The sequence below is a fragment of the Polypterus senegalus genome, chromosome 8 (genome assembly GCF_016835505.1).
Source record: "Polypterus senegalus isolate Bchr_013 chromosome 8, ASM1683550v1, whole genome shotgun sequence".
NCBI classification, from domain to species: domain Eukaryota; kingdom Metazoa; phylum Chordata; class Cladistia; order Polypteriformes; family Polypteridae; genus Polypterus; species Polypterus senegalus.
The window spans coordinates 166,833,463-166,856,853 of record NC_053161.1 but is presented as its reverse complement, the minus strand read 5'-3'; the positions used below and the strand labels follow the sequence as shown (position 1 = coordinate 166,856,853).

General features: G+C 42.7%; 1 protein-coding gene across 2 annotated transcripts in view; it reads left to right on the top strand.

Annotated features, from left to right (window-relative positions):
* The first annotated feature begins 11,137 nt into the window (after positions 1 to 11,137).
* Positions 11,138 to 23,391, top strand: part of LOC120534456 (gastrula zinc finger protein XlCGF8.2DB-like) — a 45,257-nt gene continuing 33,003 nt past the window's right edge. For both annotated transcript variants that reach the window (XM_039762040.1, XM_039762041.1), the window contains exon 1: positions 11,138 to 11,555. The gene's annotated coding sequence lies outside the window, so the exon portion shown is untranslated. The remainder of the gene's footprint in view (positions 11,556 to 23,391) is intronic.

Here is a 23,391-nt window from a genome sequence, read left to right as displayed (position 1 = left end):
CATCATTATACACAGAAGTTCAATATGGTGTCCGCAGGGCTCAGTACTGGGACCTTTACTGTTTTCACTTTACATGCTTCCACTGGGATCTCTCATTAGGAAACATAATGTTAATTTTCACTGTATGCAGATGACACCCAGTTATACCTTTCATTTAAATCAAATGAAGTTTCTCCGATGTTGTCTTTAATTAGTTGTGTTAGTGAATTAAAGGAATGGATGAATGAGAACTACTTGTCTTTAAATACAGATAAAACAGAGATGTTAATTGTTGGAGGGAATGACGCTGATCACAGCAATATTTTGTCGTCATTTAACTCAGTTGGAATCCCAATTAATTTTACTGAATCAGCCCAATCTAGGAGTTATCTTTGACTCTAGCATGTCATTTAAAGCATATTACAAAGTGTCCAAAACATGTTTTTCCATCTTAAAAATGTTAGGAAATTAAGGCGCTTTCTAAATAAACAGGATTGTGAGAAATTAATTCATGCATTTATCTCTAGTAGGATTGACTACTGCAATGCGGTGTTCACTGGCTGTTCAAACTGTTCTCTATACAGCCTCCAGTTAATCCAAAATGCGCTGCAAGAATTATTACAAGAACAAGAAAATATGAACACATAACCCAGTTCTTAAATCTTTACACTGGCTCCCAGTTAAGTTTAGGGCAGATTTCAAAATCCTCCTTTTAACATATAAAGCATTAAATGGCCAAGGTCCGCTTACTTGTCTGAACTTATCATGACTTACAAACCTGAGCACATTAAGATCTCAAGATGCCGGTCTGCTTAGGATTCCAAGGATTAATAAAATAACAGTGGGAGGTCGAGCTTTTAGTTACAGGGCCCCTAAACTGTGGAATGGTCTTCCTGCTTCCATAAGAGATGCCCCTTCAGTCTCAGCCTTTAAATCCCGGCTGAAGACTCACTACTTCAGTTTAGCATATCCTGACTAGAGCTGCTGATTAACTGTACATACTGCATCTCTGTTGTTAGTCATTAGCACTCAAACATAAGTAACATGATAGTTATATTTGTATACTAACCCTCACCTATTCTGTTTCTTTCTCGGTACCCAAATGTGGCCATTGGTGCCACGGCCCACCTGACAAGTTGTTTGCCTGCCTATGGTAAAGTCATCCCTGATAGAGGATCACAGGAATCATGGGAAAGAGGGTCCTTTCATCATCTGGAGCAACGTTTCAGCCGTGGCATGGCCAAATGGGGAGGCAGCTAGATGGATGAGGTCTCCAGGACTCTAAAAATATCCAAACCTAATTATGTCATATCATCTACTGTTAAACCGTACTTCTAAAATTTTATTATTATGCTGTCTTAAGGAATTGTTCTGTTCTGTGTATATTGTATTGTATTGACCCCTACTTTTGACACCCACTGCACGCCCAACCTACCTGGAAAGGGGTCTCTCTTTGAACTGCCTTTCACGAGGTTTCTTCCATTTTTCCCTGCAAGGTTTTTTGGGAGTTTTTCCTTGTCTTCTCAGAGAGTCAAGGCTGGGGGGCTGTCAAGAGGCAGGGTCTGTTAAAGCCCATTGCGGCACTCCTTGTGTGATTTTGGGCTATACAAAAATAAACTGTACTGTATTGTATTGTATTGTTGTGAAGAAAGGACCACAAATGAACTAGAGACATTTAAAGTAACTACAAGTCAGTGTGCCACCTGAAACTACACATCAGCATTTATCAGGTTGTATGGTTGCCAATATTCACGTGTACTTTGCTTATTATTTTTTATGTATATTATCAATAATACATTATTGAAATTGTACCTTAACTTCTGCTTGTCATTTACTACACCTAATTGCCTGAGGTTATAAATGTAGAAGGGAAGGTGGGGAGAAGTTATATGGTACAATACCGTATAAACAGTGGTAAGTCTGGGAGATTTGAGACATTCGGACAAAGGCGACACATTAATAAAATAAAAAATAAAAGGGGACAGCAGAGTAATAGAGGACTTTACCAAGACAAAAAACAGATGCTCTTCGGCATGTCGTCCTGCTGGGGGGAGCCCCACAAGAGTTTAGAAACCTTACTAGATAGACATATATACGTATATACCTATATATATATATGTGTATATATAGGTGTGTGTGTATATATATATATATATATATATATATATATATATATATATATATATATATATATATATATATATATATATGTATTATACATGAGGAAACTGTAATACTTTAATTCTATAACAAACAATATGTGTGAAACTCCAAATAGTGTCTGTTCACTATTAAGCATGCAAGTTTGAGAGGCGTGTAGCTTGAAAGCCGGAGCTTCTGGAGACGCTAAAGAAAGCTTTTAGTTTGTGCGTTTGTTTACCAAATATAAGTTCATGTAAGTTCTTATGTACAAGTTCACAAGTGAAAGGTTAAACGCTAGAGAGAAAACTGTTCTGAACTAATAATCATATTATTGTTTTTTTATAGCAGTAAATGCATGCAGTAAAATTGAAACAGTTATACTCTGTTTAAATACAACGTGCGAGTAGTGATTAGTAGGATATTGCATCGAATATTTAAAAGACGTTATGCGCTAATATGCAGGTAAACCTGTTATGTTGTAGCATTGAATTTGCATTTTCAAGTACCTTATGTTGATAACGTACTGCTACAGTGCCATCTACTGGACATTTTGTGTATTGCATAGTGAGACAACATTACAATTAGTATTGCGCTAATATACAATATGTACTAAATGTTCTATTTTTTGTTGTTTGCCTTGTTAGAACCACACCTACATAAACCCACCTGTACAGTTATTTTAAACCTTGTGTACATTAAAGTAATGTTTCTGCAATGGCTGGATCAGTTCCTGTGTTCTAGTTCCTACCCATTCTAGTGTTGGGCTCTGAGGGGAAGGCCCCCCAGTTGCTTAATTTTTGGAGTTAAATTATTAGACTGACCTACCCCAATCACAAATACTAACCTTAAAGTTAGTCGGGGTGGAGCATAGTTGCCTATAGGTCCCTAATGTTAATGTCCCCTTTGGGTGCCTAATGTTTAAAACGAAAATCCGATTTGTGTCGCGATAATAGAAAAGGGGACTAGCCGTCCATTTAGTACACAAGTACCGCAAACTGCAAATCAGCCCTCTCCTACGTTTTAAAGATACTTTGCTTCTCAAATGTATACTTAACACAGTTTAAATGCTTTTATCTTGTGTTCACAATTTTTGCATCAATGTATGTATGTTTGATGTGTATTAGTGGTTGGGTGAGTAGTAATGTGCCCATAGGGTGTCATCTTCAGTGTGAAGTTCTGTCTGTGAGCGGAAACCCCAACATATTATACAGATCTGCTTTTATCTTGGAAGTACATGTCCAATATTATAGTATTTGATTTTGTTAAAGGTTTAGAAACACATGGTAATGTCTAGGAACCAGAAGCTGCCCTTCAGTCCTCATGAGGGAAGACTTGTGGAGTCATCAGAAAACAACAACAACAAAAAAAAAAATGGGCAAAGGAAAAGAAACTGTTCATCAGACTCCCTTGGCTGCAAGAAACAGAAAACCAGATGTGGATGGTCATCCAGTCAGCGTGTCTGCTGAGCATTATGTCCTATAATGAGACTTTGCATGAAGCCAACACAAAAGATGAACAGAATCTGCTCGGCAGAATTAACCTGGTACCACAGCTTGTTGGCCACTTAAATAGCCAAGTTGCAGAACAATTCTTTTCCAAAATGGAACGGAACAGTTACTTTTTTAATGTGATGTTCATCAGCAATACAGATTTTGGTCATAAGTTCCATTAAACATCATGAAAATGAACAGAGGAATAAAGTCCTCATTAACAGGGTCCAAAAAGGACTGGGCCAAAACAAGGCTCCCTTTTCTGTACATGCGCAACTAACAGCAGGGACATTTAAGTTCTTTTACTTTCTGATTTGGGGAGAGGGAGGAGGATTTTGTTTCTGGTCCAGGTTTTTGTGCTTTTATCTATCTATCTATCTATCTATCTATCTATCTATCTATCTATCTATCTATCTATCTATCTATCTATCTATCTATCTATCTATCTATCTATCTATCTATTATATAGTGTCCTTCCTATCTATCTATCTATCTATCTATCTATCTATCTATCTATCTATCTATCTATCTATCTATCTATCTATCTATCTATCTATCTATTTGTGTGTGTGTTTTGAAGGTGAGTTGCTTGTAGCAGTAACTCTATCAGAACATACAAGTGAGGCGCCTGACAGCAACCCCAGTGCAACACCCACCAGTTTGCCATCAGGTTAGTACTGGGTGGGGGTACAGACTGCAAAATATCATATAGGCCATTTTATGAACTTATGATTATTAACTTTCTCAGCTGTGGGTCCATTTGTGAGGGAAAGTCAGGCCCAGCTGAAGTTAGATAACATCCGTGCGAGAAGGGAGACATGGAGCCAAAGCCCCTGTCTTTGGTATACATGTACACCTGATTAAAATGTGGTTTCCAAAAACTGCTATGCCCACAAAGTGATCTGAAAATGGATGTATGTGCTTTGTTTTTGTAAAGCTACATGCTCAGGAGCTTCATGAATGGATCATTTTACAGATGAATAATGTTACCTTGAAAAGGCTGAATTTTTTTTACATTGGGACTAAGTGAAGAACTGGGGGCAACAGTAAGAACATAAGGTTTTAGCATTGTTTTATTTCAGAAAATGCTTTCATTTTTTCCTGTCTGTGACAGATTGCTAACTGCTGCTTGTGCCTAAGCAGTGAAACTGGCAGACTTCAGGTATGACAAACATTGTGGTTTTTAAAGAAATCGTTAGCACTTTAGTTAAATTTAAATTATTAACATGAGAACTTATTAATGGAAAGGATGTGCAAGTTGTTGATGCACATGTAGTCGTAACACCTTTGAACCAAGACCCTTTTCTCTCCCTCCCATTAAGTATCTTTTAAAATTATTTCCTAATGGGTGACATCATGTCAAAAGTGTGCTACTAACCTAAAACAGTATGAAGTCGGGTTTTAGATATTTCTGATTTTTATTTTCTTTTCCAAAACCTACTGTAGTGCAGCCCAGAGGAGGCCTTAGGGGTGTGTGAGGCCTAGGGCTGACCAAGCCCATGCGAGGCCGGTTACGTCAAACACTGTTACCGGTATGTGTGGACTGTATAAACTTACGTTAATTTTATAAAAAATAATGTTAACATACACCAGATTTTCTCATTACAGTCTTCTTTTTCTTCTTTTGGCTGCTCCCGTTAAGGGTCGCCACAGCAGATCATCTTCTTCCATATCTTTCTGTCCTCGTCATCTTGCTCTGTCACACCCATCACCTTCATGTCCTCTCTCACCACATCCATAAACCTTCTCTTAGGCCTTCCTCTTTTCCTCTTCCCTGGCAGCTCTATCCTTAGCATCCTTCTCCCAATATACTCAGCATCTCTCCTCTGCACATGACCAAACCAACACAATCTCCCCTCTCTGACTTTGTCTCCCAACCGTCCAGCTTGAGCTGACCCTCTAATGTCCTCATTTCTAATCCTGTTGTTACATGCCGTGTAATGACTGTTATTTCTTTCCTTCATATAAAGTGTGTTAAAATATCTTTTTACAGCATTTTGGTTAGAAAGAATGAAAGAGAAAAAATGTTTGGGTTTTGAAATCAACTTTATTAATCACAAGTTAATAAATTCTATTCATCAAAATAACAAATGTAACAAAAGAACAATAGAACTCAACACACAAAAAATAAATAAGCATGAACAAATCTCATATCACATTTCAATAAGAAAAATAAGTTCCTTATCCTGAGGTTTGCACATTGCTTCATTAAAACACCATTCAAGCCTCTAAATTATAAGTAATTTTATATAAAGTGTACTCTAAATAAATCCTGGCCTGCACCAGAGCTACAAACAGAAGTATCCAAGAAACGCTACATGCTACGGTGGCTCTGTAAATCCAAGAGCAGTACATCTGGAAAATGCCTCACTGGGACTGGGAGAGCGAAGTCAGAAATTTTCTTCCTATTTAATTTTGTTGCTTTATTATTATACTGTTTGTGTATATTTATGTATTTTGTTACTTACTTCTCTACCTATTTATTTATTTATTTATTTATTTGCTTATATCCTTAAAAGGGTCCCTAGAGTAGAGGCCACCCTCGTCTCATGTTGATACAATTCTTAACTTTTAAAATAGTCAAATGAGAAGAGTGCCTGTGCAGGCCCTTATGCCAGTGGTGATGTCAGACATGTTTGGGATTGTGTTGATAGCAAAGACTGACAGTACCGCCGTTCCTGTGGACTGAAAACATATATAAATATTAAATAAAGAAACTTTAAGAACAGCCAGCAGCACCTGGCAGTGCTCTGGTAAGTTATTTTAAACTCTGGTCCTTTTGTATGCTAGTCTGAATTCACTCATCTGTTGTGGTGTTTCACTCGCTGTCAGCCAAGTGGCAGTGTCCTCAAAACTCATTGTAGTAAAAGGGGAAAAAAAGGTACCAACACATTCAAAATGTTGCCAATAGAATCTACTTGTGAACCTCCAGAGCGCCACTCCATTGACAGGGTTGTCGCTTCATATTATACATCAGTGGTTACACTATGGTTTAAGATGTGCTTTCATGGGGTAGTTATCTGACTCAAGTCGAGTAAACCATGTGACAAAAATCTGCAGTCCAATTGGCTGCCCAGCGGAGCTACTGAATGTCAGAGCTGTGAATGTCTGCAGCTGGACTTTTTCAAATTCTGAGTTCCAATTAGGCTGTGGTCTCTTTTTGACAAAGTGGGATATGTGTGCAAATATGTTAGGCTGGAGCAAAGGTATGGAATTGTACAAAAAACAAACTGACACACCCTGAGCTTTATATATTAGATTTGACTTCTCTATTTAATGTTTTACACACAAATCCTTTCCACATCACACTGTACAGATGTCAGGAAGGGCATCCGGTTTAAAATTTTGCCAAATCAATATGCGGACAAGAATACAAAGTTCCATACCAGATCAGTCGAGCCCTGGGTTAACAACGACCGCCACCAGTACTGTTAGCCAACAAGGTGCTGGCAAAAATTGGGCTACTGTTGGCCGGAGAAGGGGGTGGGGGGGGCTGGGTTGAGACTTGTCCGGAGACAGGAGGAGAGGAGGAAAGTAAAGAGAGTGGAACTGAGGGTAGGAACTTTGAATGTTGGGAGTATGCCTGGTAAGGGGAGAGAGTTAGCAGATATGATGGAGAGAAGGAAGGTTGAAATATTGTGCATGCAAGAGACTAAATGGAAGGGGAGTAAGGCCAGGTGGATCGGAGGTGGATTCAAATTGTTCTATCATGGTGTGGATAGGAGGAGAAATAGAGTCGGGGTTATTCTGAAGGAACAATATGTCAAGAGTGCTTCGGAGGTGAAAAGAGTTTCAGACAGAGTAATGATTATGAAGCTGGAAACTGGAGGTGTGATGATGAATGTTGTTAGTGCATGTGCTCCGCAAGTTGGGTGTGCAATGGGTGAGAAAGAAGATTTTTGAATTGAGTTGGATGAAGTGATGAACAGTGTACCCAAGGGACAGAAAGTGGTGATTTGAGCTGGCATGTTGTTGAAGGGAACAGTGGAGATGAGTAGGTGATGGGTAGGTATGTTGTCAAGGAGAGGAGTGAACAAGGTCAGAGGATAGAGGATTTTTCCAAAAGGATGGACATGGCTGTGGTGAATACGTATTTTAAGAAGAGGGAGGAACATAGGGTTACGTACAAGAGTGGAGGAAGATGCACACAAGTAGATTACATCCTATGCAGAAAAGTTGATCTGAAGGAGACTGAAGACTTTAAAGTGGTGGCAGCATAGGATGGTGGTCTGTAGGATGACGTTGGAGATCAAGAAGAGGAAGAGAGTGAGAGCAGAGCCAAGGATCAAATGGTGGATGTTGAAAAAGGAAGACTACAAGGTTGAGTTTAGGGAGGAGGTGAGACAGGCACTAGGTGGCAGTGAAAAGTTACCAGACAGCTGGGAAACTACAGCAGATGTAGTAAGGGTGACAGCAAGAAGTGTGCTTGGTGTGAAAGAGAAAGGAGAAAAGGGAAACCTGGTGGTGGAATGAGGAAATACAAAAGAGTATACAGAGGAAAAGGATGGCAAAGAAGAAGTGGGATAGTCAGAGAGATGCAGAAAGTAGACAAGAGTACAAGGAGAGAAGGCGCAAGGTGAAGAGAGAGGTGGCGAAGGCTAAGGAAAAGGTGTATGATGAGTTGTATGAGAGATTGGACACTAAGGAGGGAGAAAAGGACCTGTACCAAGTGGCTAGACAGAGGGACCGAGCTGGGAAAGATGTGCAGCAGGTTAGGGTATTAAGGGATACAGATGGAAATGTACTAACAAGCAAGGAGAGTGTGTTGAGCAGATGGAAAGAGTACTTTGAGAAGCTGATGAATGAGGAGAAGGAGAGAGACAAGAGGTTGGATGATGTGGAGATAGTGAATCAGGAAGTGCAACGGGTTAGCAAAGTGGAAGTAAGGACAGCTATGAAGAGGATGAAAAATGGAAAGGCTGTTGGTCCAGATGACATACCTATGGAAGTATGGAGGTGTTTAGGAGAGATGGCAGTGGAGATTTTAACCAGATTGTTAAGTGGAATCTTGGAAAGTGAGAGGATGCCTGAGGAGTGGCTAAGAAGTGTACTGGTGCTGATATTTAAGAATAAGGGGGATGTGCAGGACTGTAGTAACTACAGGGGGAAAGAATTGATGAGCCACAGCATGAAGTTATGGGAAAGAGTAGTGGAAGCTAGGTTAAGAAGTGAGGTGATGATAAGTGAGCAGTAGTATGGTTTCATGCCAAGAAAGAGCACCACAGATGCAATGTTTGCTCTAAAGATGTTGATGGAGAATTAGAATTAGAATTAGAACAATCTAGACGAGAACAGGCCATTCAGCCCAACAAAGCTCGCCAGTCCTATCCACTTGCTTCCTCCAAAAAAACATCAAGTCGAGTTTTGAAAGTCCCTAACGTCTTACTGTCTACCACACTACTTGGTAGCTTATTCCAAGTGTCTATCGTTCTTTGTGTAAAGAAAAACTTCCTAATGTTTGTGCGAAATTTACCCTTAACAAGTTTCCAACTGTGTCCCCGTGTTCTTGATGAGCTCATTTTAAAATACAAGTCTCGATCCACTGTACTAATTCCCTTCATAATTTTAAACACTTCAATCACTTCACCTCTTAATCTTCTTTTGCTTAAACTGTAAAGGCTCAGCTCTTTTAATCTTTCCTCATAATTCAACCCCTGTAGACCTGGAATCAGCCTAGTCGCTCTTCTCTGGAGTTTAGAGAAGGCCAGAAGGAGTTGCATTGCGTCTTTGTGGACCTGGAGAAAGCATATGACAGGGTGCCTCGAGAGGAGTTGTGGTATTGTATGCAGAAGTCGGGAGTGGCAGAGAATTAAATAAGAGTTTTATAGGATATGTATGAGGGAAGAGTGACAGTGGTGATGTCTGCGGTAGGAGTGACGGATGCATTCAATGTGGAGGTGGGATTACATCAGGGATCGGCGCTGAGCCCTTTTTTATTTGCAATGGTGATTGACAGGCTGACAGACAAGATTAGACAGGAGTCCCAGTGGACTGTGATGTTTGCTGATGACATTGTGATCTGTAGCGATAGTAGGAAGCAGGTTGAGGAGACCCTGGAGAGGTGGAGATATGCTCTAGAGAGGAATGAAGGTCAGTAGGAACACCAAAACAGAATACATGTGTGTAAATGAGAGGGAGGTCAGTGGAATGGTGAGGATGCAGGGAGTTGAGTTGGCGAAGGTGGATGAATTTAAATACTTGGGATCAACAGTACAGAGTAATGGGGATTGTGGAAGAGAAGTGAAAAAGAGAGTGCAGGCAGGGTGGAATGGGTGGAGAAGAGTGTCAGGAGTGATTTGTGACAGATGGGTATCAGCAGGAGTGAAAGGGAAGGTCTACAGCACTGTAGTGAGACCAGCTATGTTATATGGGTTGGAGTCGGTGGCACTGACCAGAAAGCTGGAGACAGAGCTGGAGGAGGCAGAGTTAAAGATATTAAGATTTGCATTGCGTGTGACGAGGATGGACGGGATTAGAAATGAGTACATTAGAGGGTCAGCTCAAGTTGGACAGTTGGGAGACAAAGTCAGAGAGGCGAGATTGCGTTGGTTTGGACATGTGCAGAGGAGAGATGCTGGGTATATTGGGAGAAGGATGGTAAGGATAGAGCTGCCAGGGAGGAGGAAAAGAGGAAGGCCTAAGCAAAGGTTTACGGATGTGGTGAGAGAGGACATGCAGGTGATGGGTGTGACAGAAGATGCAGATGACAGAAAGATATGGAAGAAGATGATCCACTGTGGCAACCCCTAACGGGAGCAGCTGAAAGAAGAAGAAGAAGACTGTCCAATTATTGGGATAAATTGTGTATGCATGTGTATTTGTGCTTGTTTGTTTAGCAGGTAAGTAAAAGTTTCATTAGATATAGTGTTCATTTAGTACAATTTTAAAGGAAAATGACTATTAAACAAATACATGTAAAGTAAATAATAAAATAAATATTCTGCCGTGATCAAATTCAATTTTTTGCTTTCTTATATATTTATTTTTTAAAACTGTACTAAAAGTTATATGTTCATAAAACATTGCCTTTCTCAATTGGAAAGATGCCTTAAAAATATTGTAACGTGTAGGAAGTGCTTTCTAACCTTGTCTGATGGAATGGAAGGCCTGGAAGGGGAGGTTTCTAATTGTAAGGGGCGGGCACACCTCTGGGGGATGTTTTTCTTTTGGAATGAGCAGTTTTTTCGGAGGTGCGCAAAAAAAAACAAAAAAAACCCGGAATTGCGGTGTCAACGACAGTGCTCCATTTTGTACAAGACCGAGTAAACAAAATAAAAGCGAAGAGGCCCTGACAGCTGTGAGTGCTACTGTTCTTATTTACCTGGATCGTCTGGATATACTAATTAAATGAATTAATACAGTAAAACAACTCTGTGATGACATCTTTACTAACTACATGTATTTTAAAAACATTTCCATCAGGGCTTAAATTAAAACAGGATAAACGTTTTTTTCTGCCTTTTCAAAAGTTTACAGCCTTACAGGTATTTAAAGTCAATTAAAAACCTTTAAAATATGTTTCCTGCCACATGTCACTGAAATAGGTAATGGAGTTTGTCAATGAGTGGGTAAGTTTTATTAGTTCAGTGGTTTACGCATTCCCAACTTAACCTTAAATGCTAACGGGAACTGTCGATTAAAACGCGCTGTTTTCATGGACCTGCCGTCAGCCTTGATGTTGAAGTGGCAGTCGGGGACTTTTATTCTGTTGGGTTTCAGGCTGCCCGATCTGCACAAGGATCTGCGCGCTCATGCCCCTTTTAATCTCCTATTCAGCTACTTTTGGTAAAGCGTATGGTAACGTAGGTCGTGACGTCATACAAAGCGACCGCTACAGGTCTCGGATCTGCAGGAGAGGAGACCGTTCTCAGAAGAAAGGCTGGTGTGGAGTGAGGCAGGAGTGCGAACGAGTTTAGAGTCCCATCGCTGAGCAACAAACAGGAGGTAAGTCCTCGGGGTTTGGGGGCTGCGTTTTGTGGACATGTGAGTTTTCATTCGCTCCACTCAGTTACTGCACGTGACTCGAATCAGAGGCGAGCAGCGCGTTCGTGTCAGTCAGCTGACCACCTGGCTTTGCTCGAGTGAATCCCCTTGCAGCCAGCGTGCGTTTCATTTTATCGGTGCGTATGTACGCACTGCAGCAATCATAATATAACACTTATTTATAGTTTGCGTGCTTTTGCATTCAGCATCTGGCAATATTATTCGACTGTAGTTGCAACAGGACTTTTGGATGTTGATACCACCCTTTCCGAAATAATCCCTCACGACTAAAAGGACAAAATCACTTAACAATTCATCTGCCGTCACATACAGGTGCCGGTCATAAAATTTAAATATCATGACAAAGTTTATGTATGTCAGTAATTCCATTCAAAAAGTGAAACTTGTATATTAGATTCATTCATTACACACAGACTGATGTATTTCAAATGTTTATTTCTTTTAATTTTTATAATTATAACTAATGAAAGTCCCAAATTCAGTATCTCGGAAAATTAGAATATTGTGAAAAGGTTCAATATTGAAGACACCTGGTGCCACACTCTAATCAGCTAATTAACTCAAAACACCTGCAAAAGCCTTTAAATGGTCTCTCAGTCGAGTTCTGTAGGCTACACAATCATGGGGAAGACTGCTGACTTGACAGTTGTCCAAAAGACGACTATTGACACCTTGCACAAGGAGAGCAAGACACAAAAGGTCATTGCTAAAGAGGCTGGCTGTTCACAGAGCTCTGTGTCCAAGCACATTAATAGAGAGGCGAAGGGAAGGACAAGATGTGGTAGAAAAAAGTGTACAAGCAATAGGGATAACCGGACCCTGGAGAGGATTGTGAAACAAAACCCATTGAAAACTGTGGGGGAGATTCACAAAGAGTGGACTGCAGCTGGAGTCAGTGCTTCAAGAACCACCACACACAGACGTATGCAAGACATGGGTTTCAGCTGTCGCATACCTTGTGTCAAGCCATTCTTGAACAAGAGACAGCGTCAGAAGCGTCTTGTCTGGGCTAAAGACAAAACTGCTGCTGAGTGGTCCAAAGTTATGTTCTCTGATGAAAGTAGATTTTGCATTTCCTTTGGAAATCAAGGTCCCAGAGTCTGGAGGAAGAGAGGAGAGGCACAGAATCCACGTTGCTTGAGGTCCAGTGTAAAGTTTCCACAGTCAGTGATGGTTTGGTGTGTCATGTCATCTGCTGGTGTTAGTCCATTGTGTTTTCTGAGGTCCAAGGTCAACGCAGCCGTCTACCAGGAAGTTTTAGAGCACTTCATGCTTCCTGCTGCTGACGAACTTTATGGAGATGCAGATTTCATTTTCCAACAGGACCTGGCACCTGCACACAGTGCCAAAGCTACCAGTACCTGGTTTAAGGACCATGGTATCCCTGTTCTTGATTGGCCAGCAAACTCTCCTGAACTTAACCCCATAGAAAATCTATGGGGTATTGTGAAGAGGAAGGTGCAATACGCCAGACCCAACAATTCAGAAGAGCTGAAGGCCACTATCAGAGCAACATGGGCTCTCATAACACCTGAGCAGTGCCACCGACTGATCGACTCCATGCCACGCCGCGTTGCTGCAGTAATCCAGGCCAAGGGAGCCCCAACTAAATATTGAGTGCTGTACATGCTCATACTTTTCATGTTCATACCTTTCAGTTGGCCAGCATTTCTAAAAATCCTTTTTTTGCATTTGTCTTAATTGATATTCTAATTTTCCGAGATACTGAATTTTGGACTTTCATTAGTTGTCAGTTATAATCATCAAAATTAAAAGAAATAAACATTTGAAATACATCAGTCTGTGTGTAATGAATGAATCTAATATACAAGTTTCACTTTTTGAATGGAATTACTGAAATAAATCAACTTTGTCATGATATTCTAATTTTATGACCGGCACCTGTACTATCTTGTAGATTGTGCCGTAGAAATGTCTTGACTGCAGCTACAAATCAAGACAATTTAAGGTAGGCGTGAGAGATTCGGCACAACACCTAATTAAGATTCTCCCGGGGCCTCATGTATAAATGGTGTGTACGCACAAAAATGTTGCGTAAGAACGTTTCCTCGTTCAAATCGCGATGTACAAAACCTAAACTTGGTGTAAAGCCACGCACATTTCCATGATAGCTCATACCCTGGCGTACGCAAATTCTGCGCTCGGTTTTGCAGACTGGCGGCACCCAGCGTCAAAGCAGTGCTGTTCCTGTGTACTCACCCATTCTTTTTTAGATCTTCACCTCTGACGTGGCTTTATAAATACACTGAAATTAACCACATATTGTTTATTAGTTTAATGCATCTGATTATAATTAACCTGTAACAATATAACGGTCCACAGAATGGTCAAACTATTCCAAATACCATAACTGCTTTAGCATTGGTACTCTCACTTAACCTTCTTCTTCTTTCAGCTGCTCCTGTCAGGGGTTGCCACAGCGGATCATCTTTTTCCATATTACTCTCACTGCACCACTCGGAGTATTTATATCATTGTATCTGAGTGTGAATCACAGCTGTACAGCAGCTGATCGGAAAGGGAATTATCGGTATACAGCATCAAGCATATGCTGCCCCAGTCATGCTGTCTATTGAACTGCTCTCATACAGCAAACGCTTCAGAGCCTTTCCTGTACTGACCTCGCGGTTCAGAAACAGTTTCATCCCAAGAACTCTAAATGCACTCAATCAGTCCATCAAGTACTCCTTGTAGAACTGTTTGTACTTATCAGTACAATTACCTCACTGTAAACTTGCACTACAGTTATAATATTGCACAACCTGAGCCACTTTATAAAGTGCGTAGTTACATATGATGATGATATCATTTTTAAGATGAAATGCAGCAAAATGTGTTTATTATATTATACAGATAAAAATTTAACTTCATTTAAATAATCTATATTGTTAATAATTAAACATGTGAGGACGCTGTGCCAGCGCGCTTCGTTCATGGATTGTTCCTGCCACGCACTGTATTCTTCTAAACACGTACTACGAAGATATTTCAATGTTCCTTAAAAGTTTTGAAGAATCGGCATTCTAAGCTTACAGATGGTTTAACGTCTGTTACAGAGCTGATTGTATGGCGATTGGGTATTTGGAGAAAGAAAAGTAATGACAGGAATTGGAGGTTAGTACGTTTGAAAGAGACAGTACTACTACAATAAAGTATTTCATCGAAGGATGTGCACGGCGCAGCAAGCATCTTGTGTGAGACATGAACAATCACTGCGCCACCGTGTTCCCATGTTTAATAACATGCTTTAACTCCTATCATAATGAAAATAATATCACATTTACATACAGTATTTTAATTATTCAGAGAGCTGTAATATTACGAATGTAATGGATTTTGTGTCCTGTCGGAGGAAGAGAAAGCCCGGAAGCACGTAGTGATTCACACACAGAGCACATTAAAGATCAAATACAAAACAAAGCATTTAACGTACTACTTTAGTTACGGTGGGATTTGAGAAACTAGTAAATTAGATTTTAAGATGAAGTTTATGATGTCCTACTTTAATGACAAAATAAAGTACGTGATTAAAGTGGAAATTTCGAGATTAAAGTTGATATTTCATGCTTTTTTACCACTATGTGCCTTTTTTTTTCTCTGTACTCTAATAAGCTTTCATACGACACTCAGACGGTGGGCTACGACTCGCCTTTTCATGGTGACTTTGATATCTGACCACTTCTTTTTTATTTTGGGCACTTTGCGACTTTGTGAACTTGAGCTTTCGAGTTTTTTGCATGCTTTGTCACTCGATCAACTTCCTTTTGTTGTTTATACCACTGTCTGAACCAACAAATAGTACGTTTTTCCTTGGCCTCCACTTGGTATTCGCTGAAATTCTTCTATTTTCCCTCTTGCTTTTCCCATTGTCTTTTCACAGAAGGCTGAGCTTCAGGGCTATTTATATTGATTTGCATATTCAAAGAGGCGTAATTCTGGGAGGAGTTGGGGTGGGGCAGCAGGCGCGTGCACGAGCGTTACTTTTCACGCTGACTGGGATTTATGTAGCGGAAGAGTGTGGAAGTGGGCGTTCGCACAGATTTATGCATCTGGATTTTTTTGTGTGTAAGCACATTTCCGCTTTTGTCCATACGCTATGTTATAGTGTGAATTCTATGCATGATGTTATGCATCAGGCCCCTGGGCATCAGCATCTCTTGTCTCCGGGTGTGCGCACGTGCAAATTAAATGAAATATGCAGTACAGCAAACAAAACAATTAATCAGGAGTTATTAAAGGATGAACAATTTTCCAAAACATAGGCACATGTGACACTTATGCATTTTCTTAAATTCCAAATAAAGGTCCATAGAGGTGATTGGTACGGATCCGTAACCTGATCTATATAGAAAATAACCACAAATAGATGGTAACAGATTTGTGAAATGCCAACAGCTCATGATTTTAAAAAGGCTCTCACTGCATAGAATACCACAGGAATGGTTCCTTAATCTGTTAGTGTCCTACCAAACATGAAAGACTTCTAGTTTTTTCTACATGTAAGGGAGTTTTTCATGGCACAGAGAAGCAATTTCATATGCAAAGAACCCTTCCCAGAATGAAATGGTGCTCTGTCAAGCAATGGCTCTATGAGGAACCACACAACCTAGTGAAGAAAAACAAAGTGCTCTTAAAGAACCTTTTATTTTTAAGAGTGTGCCCATAATGCAGAGCCTACAGAAACGCTGTAAGGTTTCTTTTGCCGATTATCAGATGGTGGCAGGGCTTCACCATCATCTCCATTATTGGTAATGTTAGCCTGTTGCCTCTGCGCTGGCTGTTGGGCGTCTCCTGCTCCTTATTACCATAACATTAGCCTTCCCTGTAGACCTGGCCAAGCTTACAATCTTCCTTTCTAATACTAAATCCTGTTGTTTGTGAGGCTTTATCTCTGTAAGCGATTTCAGACATAGTTTGTAACGTGACTGCATTTCTATCCTCTTTTTCTTTTAGTGCCTCCGTTAATTCAGGGGCTCTTAATCACTGTTTACTGCGGACTAAAGCTCGAGCTGTCAATGAACTAAAATGGGCTGTGCAATAAGAAATTGGCATGTTTCATTTGAAAAGAACACACGTGCTACACTTACACATAAAATATTTCCTTGGTAATGATCAATATCTTTTTATTTTTTTAACAAAATATTAAAACAAATACTAGTGATGTTAGTTTTGATATTGAAGCAGTGTTACAAAAAAAAAAAAAAATGAAGCACAGTATTGAAGCTTGCCATAGGCCAGCAATAAACACGTGAAGTCAATGAAGCCTGAGGCTTTGTTTGGGTCACAACTATGGGACTGCTTTGGTGTCTGATTCAAAAGAAGCACAAATCTCAGCACCGGTTGTGGTCTCTTTTTGACGATGAAGGACGTTTGCTTTGCCAATCAAGACTGAATGATTAGTGGTGGAACAACCACGGAAATGAGCGTTCTGGAGTTTAGAAATGATACCTCAGTGACCCCCAGCGTTCGGAGGAGCTACTGAGATTCCGGTCTATGCAGGAGACTGTCCATCCACAGCTTGCACTGCAGTTTTGATGCACTCCTGTCTCTTCTGTCCCCTGAGAATGCATATGTTCAAATGTATATGAAATTGTACATAAACAGAGGAATCCACTTAGTCCCGATACTGTGCAACAAATTTTGTTCCTGCACAAAACGCTTTCAATGATAATCCGAGTTAGTGTCTTTGGACAACAACTTTTGTGTTACTAGCAGCCTTTATTCATTTGACAAGAAGTGATTTCATAGAAAAGGCACAGATCGACTAATTTAAAATAGTATAAAACCAAATGCAGCTGCTGTAGTGACAGTAGATTAATAGCTGCCCTCTTTTTGACAACTATGTGCCATAACCAGAAGCTTTGAGTAAGGAACCATTTTGCAGTACATACAAGAAAACATCCAAATTCTTTGTGAATTACAAAATATAAAGAAGTTGGTAGTGCTTTTTATATCATGCAGAGATGAGACTCCTAGTACTTGAATTTGTGTGGTGTGTTAACATGGAAATGTAGGATTATTTAGATAATAGGCAGTTTAGAAGTGAAAAAAAAGTGAATAAAATATGTAAACAAGAACGTAGAGCTAATAAGGAAAGGCTAACATTATATTTAATTGTATATTTAGCAACAGTTTCATATGGTTGTGTAGCATAAGTGGTTTTTAGTCAGTATGCATATTAAGGAACAGTTTGAGGGCTGAGGGAAGTTATGCAAATGCAAAGCAAATTCTTGCATAGTGCTATAACTAAAGATTATATGAGAATTAAGCTGTGATAGAATAACCTCTGTGTGTGATTGGGATATTTCCCTCAACTTAAACTTTACCCATTTTCTTCAAAGGTAAGTGTACTGATCAGGTTTGTTACCAGGTTGGTCTTCTGTCGCACCTTAAGATTAACACAACACACACACATACATAGCTATACACATACTGTACACACAGAAACTCAACAGTACCACATGAATAACACACACACAGCTGATTAACGTCTAGCACTTTAAGCCACACAAGTGCCTTATGAATAACAGCCTGTCACTCTCTCAGCTATTCAAGAAACTTACTTATTATCGGCACAAACAACATACAATGTTTTAATGATATCTCAGACCTAAATATTACTTTTGGTCTCCAAGAATACATTTAAACATACAAAGGATCAGCATCCTTGAGTATATGCCATTTAACAGCCAAGAATGCCTTACTTTACGTGCTGTACCCTACTATTGAGGGTGACTAGTAGTTGTAAACCTGCAGTAAACATTCCTTTTTAAAAAAGTTCACTGTAATTTTTGATCACACCTTGTAATGAGATATATATATATATATATATATATATATATATATATATATATACACAGTACAGGCCAAAAGTTTGGACACACTTCCTCATTCAATGTGTTTTCTTTAGTCAGTCAGTCAGTCAGTCAGTGAGGGCTTTGCCTTTTATTAGTATATATATATATATATATATATATATATCTATATATATATCTATATATATATCTATATATATATATATATATATATATATATATATATATATATATTGTCACAAAACGAGTCAAAGACAGAAAAAGGTTTGGGGCAGCCACCCATGTAATTTGGTATCCTGGCTGCAACTTTGTTTTCTTTCTAATACCAGCACTGAAGTGCTTACAACAGAGTCCAAAACAAGACTGACACAGAAGGGAAAAGGGAAGGCTTTTAAAGGGGAGACAGGAAGTGAGGTCATAAGGGTCGGGCACGTGTTCATTGTTCATTGGTTTAGTCCCGGATGTGACATCAGGGGGCCGAGCTGGCAAGGTCTGTCTCCATTGGCTCGGTCCCAGAAGTGACGCCCAGAGAGACAGGTGGAACCTCCCGGGTTAGGTCTACAGGGAAGTGAGAAAGAGAGTTAGTGCGCTCTGCCACATCCCGGCATGGCTCAGAACTGCCTTCACTCGAGCCCTTTAGCTGCCTCCCATGCGCTGCGGTGTGACAAGGCCCCTCAGCCCAGACCCGGGTCGGGCGACCTTAACCGAGAGGTCGAAACCCGAGAGAGCATCGGCGTTGGCATGGAGAGCACCCGACGATGAACGAGCGAAAAACTTGTACGGCTGCAGGTCAAGAAACCACCGGGTGACCCGCTGGATTCACTCCTTGTGCAGGGCCATCCACTGTAGAGGTGCATGGTCCGTGACAAGGGTGAACTCACGGCCCAACAGGTAGTACCTCAGCTGAGTGATCGCCCATTTAATCGCCAGAGCTCCCTCTCCACCGCCCAGATACCTGGTCTCCCGTCCAACAGTTTCCGCTCAGGAACATGACGGGTGTTCACACCATCGACACTTTGGCTCAGCACGGCTCCCAGGCCTGTGTCCAAGCGTCCGCCTGGAGGATGAAAGGCAAAGAAAAGTTAGGTGCCATCAAAATAGGTGCGGACGTAGGGCCTTCTTCAAGTCACCAAATGCAGCGCCTGTTTTGCAGTCCATACCACAATGTTCGGGCCTCTTCTTTGTTAAATCAGTCAAGGCGCGCTCCTCAAAACCGGGTACAAACCGGCGGTAGTACCCGGCTAACCCGAGAAAGGCTTGGACCTGCCGCTTGGTTCGCTTAATCCAAAGAAACATTTCTTGGGATTAATCCGGAGCCCGCCTCACCAAGTGTCCGTAATACCGCTTGGACATGCTGTAGGTGTTCCTTCCATGTGCTGGAATAGATGACCACGTCATCTAGGTAGGCAGCACTGTATGAGTTATGAGGTCAAGCACTTTGTCCACCAGACGCTGAAAGGTTGCTGGAGCCCCGTAACCCAAATGGAAGGACACGATACTGCCAGTGTCCGCTAGGGGTACTAAACGCGTTTTTCCTTCGGAGTCCGTTAAAGGAACCTGCCAGTACCCTTTGTCATGTCAAGTGTGGTCAGGTTTGAGCCTGTCCAAGCCTCTCGAGGAGGTCGCCCACGTGGCATTGGATAGGCATCAAATTGGGAGACTTGGTTGCCGACGGAAGTCATTGCAGAACCTCCAACTCCGTCAGGCTTACCGACGAGCACAATGGGGCTGGACCAGGGACTATAACTCTCCTCAATTACACCTAGTTCCAGCATGCGCTTGATCTCCAGTTCCACTTCAGCCTTTTTTGCCTCGGGAAGACGGTACGGGCGTTCTCGGACAACAACCCCGGGCTCTGTCACAATGTTGTGCTCAATCAGAGAGGTCCTTCCGGGTGTTCACTGACTACCTCTCAACGGTCCGGATAACTGTTTCCAGCTCCTGCCGCTGCCTGGGTCTCAAGTCTGCGCCAAAGTTAAGGTCGTGTGTGTGAGCCAAGAGTGAGCGGGCTGGCCGGAGGAGGGATCAGGGTCCCTGTCCTTCCACGGTTTCAGCAGGTTCACATGATATACCGCTCCTTTGGCCGACGCATTGGGTTGACTCACCAAATAGTCACCAGTCCCTTCCTCTCCTTAACTCTCAGAGGGGCCCTGCCAGTGGGCAAGCAACTTAGAGTGGGAGGTAGGCACTAGGACCATGACCCGATCTCCCGGGTGGAACTCCCCAAGAGACGCGCAGCGGTTGTAGTAGCTAACCTGTGCTGCTTGAGCCTCCTCCATGTGACTTTTAAGGACAGGCCGAATCTTTCCAAATCTATCGCAGAATCTGCGCGATATACTCCAGTATGTTAGTGGTGGGAAGAGCCTCTTCTTCCCAGCCTTCTTTCAAAATATCCAATATGCCCCGAGGTTGTCGCCCATACAGTAGTTCAAAGGGGGAGAACCCCGTGGAGGCTTGTGGGACTTCCCGATAGGCAAAAAGGACGAGGGGGAGGAGCTGATCCCAGTTCCTTCCATCCTCGCTGACCACCTTACGTAGCATTTGCTTGAGAGTCTGATTAAACCTCTCTACTAATCCGTCGGTTTGAGGATGATACACCGAGGTTTTTAAATGCTTTATTTTCAGTAATCTGGCAGTCTCCTTGAACGTCTCCGAGGTGAAGGGGGTCCCCTGGTCTGTCAAGACTTCTTTGGGGATCCCCACGCGCGCGAATACCCCTAGTAATTCCGTGCGATGGCTTTAGAGGTAGCTGAGCGCAACGGAACAGCTTCGGGGTATCGTGTAGCATAATCCACGAGGACTAAAATGTACTTGTGTCCTCGGCTGAGGGCTCTAGAGGTCCCACCAGGTCGACCCCATTCTGTGGAAGGGAACGCCAATCAAGGGAATAGGAACAAGAGGAGCACGGTCCCTCCTAGGAATCTGTCGCAGTTGACACTCCGGGCAGGAAGCGCAAAGCGACTAACCTCCTCATTAATTCCTGGCCAGTAAAACCGAGCTTGATCCGCTCCAGAGTTTTTCGGTGCCCAGGTGGCCACCTAGGAGGTGGGCGTGTGCTAGCTCGCAGACCTGCCGCCGAAGGTACGCTGCACTAGCAGCAGCCTCGCCTCCTGCCCGTCATGCATTGCTACACGGTAAAGGAGGTCATTATCTAACACAAAGTAGGGGCCCTGTGGCATCGACTGACTAGTGCGTTGGCCATTGACAAGGACCACTGCATTTTTTACAAACTTCAGGGAGTCGTCATTCCATTGCTCCCTTTTGAAAGAAGCCGGCGCCTTTTAAATTGAAACCGCAACACGGAGAGAGGGTCAGCGCCACCTCAATGGGCGGGTTTCTCCCGCCCCGCCGGCGCTGGTGGATGACGGTCAGCCTGCGACGCCCGGAGTTGCCACGCCAGCCAGGACGGCTGCTTCACCTCTCTGCCGGCTGATTACACGGCGTGGAGGCAGCTTGAGACGGTTCATCTCCGCCCATAACGAGGCCCAACTTAACCCCGGAGTGGTATGTGTCTCGGCCGCTTTAATGTCAGACCAGTCCCCCTAGTATCACCGGGTGCGGAGGATCAGGAAGGATTGCCACGGTTACTTTCTGGACTGATCCTCCGTAGCTAATGACACAAGCGGCGGTGCTGTACCAGCTGGTTTCCCCGGACACAGGTTATACTGGTCTTGAATTTTAGCCATTGTCGCGTAGCACAAAACGGCGGGCAACAATGGAAATGTTGCTGCCGGAATCGAGCAGAGCGAAGTTTTAAACCCGCTAACGATCACCACGCCTGTATGCGGGACCGCCAACGGGTTTGTCAGAGCACACCAAGCCCTCCTCCCTCCACCTGCATTCCTCCTCGCCTCCAAGCGTTTATGCGCACCAGCAGCGCGCCTGACGCCGATGCAAGCTCCGGGTTATACAGGGAGGGGCTAGGTCTTGGGCTGAGTTTGGCAGAAGGACGGTTCCGCTCTCCCAGAGTGTGTGGCCGCCCTCTGTGTTTCCAGAAGCTCTATGAGCTCAGACATGTTCTTAAACTGCACGCCCCAGACCGGCTGGGTGAAGCCCTGGGAAGTGCTTTCAGGAGCAGATAGCACGCTACCTGCTCAATGACCTGGTGGGGCTTGTTTTCCAAGGGCCGTAGCCACTGCCATACTTTTGCCCATAAGGACCAGGCTTGTTTACTGGTCGGCCTCTCAGTGTCCAACCTCCACTTCGTTATTTTACTCACCTGCCAGTCTGGGGCACCCCAAGGTGGTAAAAGGGGCTGTGGTTTCACTGGGGGGCAGGCACTCTCCCCCAAGAGAGCATACTGAGTCCCTCTTGTCTCCCTCCAGGGCAGCCCACGGTGAGCCCCACCGCACACTCCCTGGCCTCTAGACGGCCTAGTTCTGCGTGCTGGGAGCGGAGCCCGCACCGGTCTCGCCAACCACGGGCACCCTCCCCGCCTGAATACTCGGCCCGCACGCCTCCCACCTGGGTGTTTTGCAGGTCCTGTCCCCTCTCTTCTGGGACTTCTCCATCCTGCCGCACGCCACTGTCACAAAACGAGTCAAAGACAGAAAAAGGTTTGGGGCAGCCACCCATGTAATTTGGTATCCTGGCTGCAACTTTGTTTTCTTTCTAATACCAGCACTGAAGTGCTTACAACAGAGTCCAAAACAAGACTGACACAGAAGGGAAAAGGGAAGGCTTTTAAAGGGGGAGACAGGAAGTGAGGTCATAAGGGTCGGGCACGTGTTCATTGTTCATTGGTTTAGTCCCGGATGTGACATCAGGGGCCGGAGCTGGCAAGGTCTGTCTCCATTGGCTCGGTCCCAGAAGTGACGCCCAGAGAGACAGGTGGAACCTCCCGGGTTAGGTCTACAGGGAAGTGAGAAAGAGAGTTAGTGCGCTCTGCCACATCCCGGCATGGCTCAGAACTGCCTTCACTCGAGCCCTTTAGCTGCCTC